Source organism: Gambusia affinis, linkage group LG18 (genome assembly GCF_019740435.1).
Source record: "Gambusia affinis linkage group LG18, SWU_Gaff_1.0, whole genome shotgun sequence".
NCBI lineage: Eukaryota > Metazoa > Chordata > Actinopteri > Cyprinodontiformes > Poeciliidae > Gambusia > Gambusia affinis.
In genome coordinates this window covers 14,853,322-14,859,679 of record NC_057885.1, presented here as the reverse complement: position 1 = coordinate 14,859,679, position 6,358 = coordinate 14,853,322, and positions in this window count along the sequence as shown.

The following is a 6,358-nucleotide window of genomic DNA, read 5'->3' as shown; positions in this document are numbered from 1 at the left end:
AGACAGTTTGGTTTCAACAAAAAACATCCAAGGCCTAGCAGAATTTGAAATCATTTTGCACTGAAATAGCTGCATTGGAAACAGTGAAATGATCTAAAAACATATGGTTCCCTTCACTTGCAAAAACTCCTTTTCTGCAAATAAGTTTATGTCCGCGTCAGAAGTCGTCAGTTCTCCAAGAACAGCTCCAGAATGGAGATAAAGACAGATGGATGTGCTATGTAGGCCCTTAATTAGCACTCTATTTGAAGGGTACTTCCATTCACTGTCTTTGTCAGTCTATAGAAGTTATGCATTTTTTAAGATCAATCCAACTTCTTAATATAATTGCTTTCACGCATCTTTACAACGGTATATTTTACTTAATTTCTGTTCCCATTTTGCAATTGTCTAACATCTTGTAATTTCAGAAGAATTGTGCAGCGTGTGCTCATCTTTGACAAGAATATGCATTTCTGAGGAGTTGTGATCTGACCAAGTAATTCAAAAGAAACTTCAGACAGCTTGCGTCTGGTCCAAATCCATCCAGTAGCAGTGCTTAAGCTCCTGTCAGCCTGAAAAGGTAAGACAGCAGCTTGATCTTTTGACTGAGGATTACAAAATGGATGGAAGAGAAAAATAAAATCCAATAGATCTTGCTTTACTTATTTGGGAATTTTCACCATAAAATAATTTTCTTTGGCGGTACAGATAAAAATAAATATATCCAGAGCTATAGGTCGGTTGAAATATAGCAAAATTATGTTTTAGGAGAGTTGGAAGAAGTCCTTCCTCATTTTGCAGCAATATATTTTAAGCAAACGCTTTTAAGAATCTAAGATAAAATCACACTCTTTGGTGTAATGTAGACTAAACCAATGCTTTTCTTGATGAAAGGGCATTGTTCTATGACATGAGCCTCATTTGTGTGGGAACTGTATCCAAAATGTAAGATGAAAGTAGAAACCGAAGCCGAGAAGTGAAGCAATACCAAAGTGCCTCAAGGTGAATGCCATGTTTTTTGTGTTCACATCAATGGCTCGGGTCAGCTCAGTTCTTTTCATCATTTAGGATAAAGCTGAGTACTGTAACAGAACCATCTCAACCTAAAACATGGAAATTTGCGGGGAGCACAGTTCAACCGTGAGTAAAACTTAATCACAAATGTAAGAATTCTCAATAGATAGACAAATGAAAGTGCATAGTTCTCAAAATTTATCAAATGAAGAATTATCATGGAGATTGAAAATGATTGAAGATAATAGAGAAATTTTAAATAGGAAAGAGATAGATGGAGTCGTTTTAGATAAAGACTTTACATTGTTTGAAATGAATAGAGCTTTGATTGGAGTTAAGAATACATCTCCGGGTAAAGATGGCGTATGCTATAGGACGGCGGTTTTCAAAGTGTGAGGCGCGCCTCCCCTGGGGGGCGCCAGAGCACTTTAGGGGAGGCGCGGTGCGAGGGAAAAAATAAACCGGAAAAGCTATCTGCTTGCTGTCTACTGATGTGAGAGAAACGTCTTTTACGCACACGATCAACTCTGTGGATTTAGGAAAAAGTTGGTACTGTGGGGTGCGCGTGTGGAGCGGGGATCAGTGGAAATGTTTCCCACCTTAGAGGATGTTTTGGCCAGTGATGTCAGTAACGTTACTGACGTCAGACCACTTTTTTCAGTAACGAGTAATCTAACGCGTTGCTATTTCAAATCCAGGAGTTAGACTACAGTTACTTATCAAAATCATTTTTGCGTTACTGTCTTCTTTTGTTATTTAATCGTATTTCCTCTACGCGTCTTGTCGAGTGACCGACGACGTCTCTGTGCGACAGAAATGTAAACAATGGAGGGAGATGTGCATTTTGTTGGTGGAAAAACTGGAACTAGTTTGAGTTTCTGTCGACAAGTCCGATTATTATAAGCGGCTTTGGGCTTTTTTTGTTTTTTAAAAGTCGCTTGAAAATTTTACGAGTTGCTGGTTGCGCCATTTTGGGCTCGTTTTTGAACGTGAAGTTACTCATTTGGAAATAAGCAGAGACTCAATAAATCCCAGAATTTGTCCGTCATTAAGGTAGTTTTACTCAGTCTCTCCTTGTTCATCATTTTCCGGATGATCCGTCCCGCTGTATCTTTGTTAATGTCAAGTTAATGTATTACCTCTGAAAGACGTCGTGCTTCACGTTGCGCTCCAGAAAACTGCAAACATCGAGACCAATATGAACAGCGCAATAAACGTGAAAACAGCCACGAATAAACGTGTCCGTAGTTGGCAATAGTTATAATGGCAAGTTAGCACCGTTATAATTATTAATATTACGGTAAGTATCACAAATCTGTGCAACCATCTGAGCTGTGGAGCTGCAGGAGGAGCTCTGTGCGTTGCGCTGACACCAAACGCAGGGTCGTAACGCAGAATCTGGAGGCTGGGGGGAGAGAGGGCTTTAAGATCCTTCTTAGAGTTTTCCATACAACAGTGAACCACACAAATTACCCACGTTTTTTGTACAATCTCCTCTTCAGTTCAACCTTATCAGTGGAGACACATTGTTGATGTTGCCATTATAAAATAGCTTACAATTAAGTATTAGCAAAGATCAATGTGATTTTCACAGGAGGCGGAGCGTTGTTGTTAGCAGCTGCTGAAAGTAACTAAAAAGTTACTTTTAATGTAACTTAGTTACTTTCCAAATCAAGTAGTCAGTAATATAACTAAGTTACTTTTTCAAGGAGTAATCAGTTGTCCGATTATAGTTACTTTTTCAAAGTAACTATGCCATCACTGGTTTTGGCCAGAGCTGGGCTGAAGGTGGGAGTTTTTGCAACTGAACTGTGACATGGAGCTCATGTCACAGTTCGGGGGTTGTGTGTGGGGGGGGCGCAGCAGGCATTGTGCTCCTTGGAGGGGGGCTCACCCTTTCATACTTTGAAAACCCCTGCTATAGGATGATTGAACAGTTAGCAGATGTTGCTAAAGGAAGGTTTTAAAGTTATACAATAAAATATGGGAACAAGGTGAATTGCCCTCCAGTTGGAAATATTCAGTCGTTGTACCAATACAGTAGTAAAGCCAGGTAAAAAGTTATAGGCCTATAGCTCTTACATCTAATTTATGTAAATTGATGCCGAGAATGACAACTAAGAGATTAATGTATGAAATAGGAAAAAGAGGTCTTATCAGAGTGGTTTTAGGAGTGGATGGACAACTGTAGATCCAATTGTTTGTTTAGAAAATGAAATAAGAAAGGCTGGGGTAAATAAAAAAATTCTCTTAGCAAAATTTTTTGACATTGAAAAAGCTTGTGAAATGCTTTGGAAGAAATGTTTATTAATTAAGATGGATAAAATGGGAATAGAAGGGGAAATGTTTAATTGGATTAAGAATTTTTAAAGAACAAAACAATAGAAGTAAGCGTTGGGGTAATTTATTCAAATATTTATGCTATAAAAAATGGAACTCCACAAGGTAGTGTATGTAGTCCATTGCTTTTTAATATAATGATAAATGATATTATTGATACTATAGATTTTAGAATTAGTAAAGCATTATATGCAGATGATGGAGCATTATGGGTGAGAGGAGGCAATATTAGTAATTTAAAAAATAGAAGGCAATTAGCAATTATTACAGTTGAAAGATGGTTACATGAATGAGGGTTTCATTTGTCTGTTGAGAAGACACAATATGTTCTTCAAGAAAAAGGGTTAATCCTACAGTAGATCGTAAATTATGTGGGCATAAATTGAAGCAGGTAAATACCGTAAGGTACCTAGGCATATGGTTGGATGTAAAACGTCATTTAAGATGCATATACAGAATATTATTGATAAATGTAAAAAAGGTATTCATATTTTGAGATGTTTGTCAGGGGATGGTTGGGGGGCGACAAGCACATCTTTGAAAAGAATGTATGATGTTTTAATTCGATCTGTGTTGGACTATGGATGTGTTGTTTGTAAGTCAGCTGCAAATTCTTTGTTACTATATTTAGATAGAATCCAAGCTAAAGTGCTCAGGATATGTTGTGGTGCTTTTAGAACCTGTCCAATTTGTGCTCTTCAGGTGATTTCCGGAGAAATGCCACTGGACTTAAGGCGGATGAAACTGTCAATAAATTATTGGTTAAATTTTCAAGGACATGAGGAAAATCACCCTACTAAACAGGTATTCAGAGAATGTTTGGAGTATGGCCATACTATAAGGAGTTATAGATGGGAAGAAAATATCTATGCAGGTCATTTGGGGATAAATAATATAGTATGCTGTAAAACTGTAATTAAATATAAAATTGCTCCATGGTTATTTGAAATGGCAATAGTAAATTTAGAAACCCAAAAAAAATAGAGCAGTCCTATGGAGGCTTGTATCAAATTATTCAGCAGTATTTAGAAATGAAAAAGTAGATAAGTTGGCTAAAGAAGCAGTTAAGGCAAGATAAATTGAATATGATGTCCACTAAGTAGAGCAGAAATAAAAGTAATTATTAAAGATAAAATAAATAATATATGGCAGGAGAGATGGAATTTAGAAGAAAGAGGAAGGCATTTACATAAAATACGGAAGGAGGTAATCATAAGAAAAAATAGTATAATGAATAGGAGAGAGGAAATATGGCGTACTATTTAAAATAGCGGTTTAAAAATAATAGGGAAACGTCCATCAGGTGATTGTTCTTATTGAGGGAAAACAGAAGGAGTAGAACATGTGTTGTTTTATTGCAGAAAGTATATAAAAGACAGGAAAGAACTGTTGGTGGCGATAATACACAAAGTTTGTAAACTGCTATCGAAGTAGATAGACAGACAGACAGACAGATAGCTGGTGCAACAAGCGATGATGTATTCCAGCGTTGGGTTTTATGGGTCCAAATGCTGTCTTCAAAGAAAGGAACGTTCAAATCAGTGGACTGGGCTAACTTAATAAATGAAATGAACAAATAACCAAGTAGTTGGTTTCTTCATTAATAGCAGGCCTGGAGCCAAACAGGAATGATCTATCTTATGTCAAACCATCATCTTAAACCTTTAAAGATGTTCTTTAAGTAAAGTTTATGCAAATGTACCCAATAAATATTTGTTTATTGAATAACCAAGTTTTTGATAGTAGTACAGTTTGAGCTGAATGAGCTAGTAATGCATTGTTTCCTAGTTCCTCTAAATATCTAGTTACTCATGATATAATATCCAATCCAATGATGTAATACTTGGACAGGGATATTTCTGGTCTATTAAAGTTAATGAGTCCACCATTTTATGGTTGGTTGCAACAGCTGTATTGCGGTAAAAAAAAAAGAATAAAATATCAAGCTTGCACCAGACACCTTATATTGCGCTGATGAATACCTGCTTCCCAGAATGCGTGAACCTGAGGGGAGAACAAAAGGTGGAAAACGAAGGCCCCTGTGGTGAAACATCTTTTTGTTTTGTAGAGCTGCTGTTTGAAATGATTCACTGCTGTGGCTCCAGAAGAGCACCCAGAGGAGCGAAGGAAGCACACCTGTCCTGAATCACTGAGTGTCAAAGCTTGTTTTGGGTTTGTTATTTCAAGCTACAGCAGCATATTAAATAATGTAGGTTTTAGTCATGTTACAGTCTGTTAGTTATGCATGAGTCACCACAAAACTTGAAGCGTGTGCCTTATCAACTTGGATGTCTTGCAGTTTGGCTCTGTCTTGATGCTCTTTGTTTTTTTTTGTTTTTTACATCTCAGTGCTGTAAAGAAAGTGAGCTTGTCTTTCATTGTCCTTCCATCTACCACTACTGTAAATTATCAGGCCACATACAGAAATAACAGAAATAACTACCCAAAAGGTGTTTTTTTTATAAAAATATGTTCATATATTATTAAAATATGAGACAGACAGGACAAACATCAGCTGCAGGCCATAACTGTTCAAATAAAATAAAAATAAAATAAAATAAAATAAAATAAAATAAAATAAAATAAAATAAAATAAAATAAAATAAAATAAAATAAAATCATCAGTAGAAGCCAAGAAAATAATCAATATTTTCACTTTTTAAATTGGATAACCAAAATAAATTATATTTTTCATAATATTCTAATTTATTAAGATGTGCCTGTGTGTTTGCTATCCAGGCACAAACACACCAAAGCTAATCCCTCAAAGTTCCAATAGGGAAGCAACCACAAAACTCCCCTCCTCTCCAGAGACTGATGAAGATTCCAATTATGAAGAAATATGTGCAGAAGATAGTGCAACTGTCGTGGGTCCCATGGAAATTTCATTTTAATTAATAATCCTGGGCAGAAATTGGCAGCTCTGGCATCCCGGCGTTCATCGCAGCTCCCCCGAAGTAGATCCAATTTTCTGTCTCAATAGGCATTAAATTAGCAGGAACATTTCAACCTTTGTCACCCC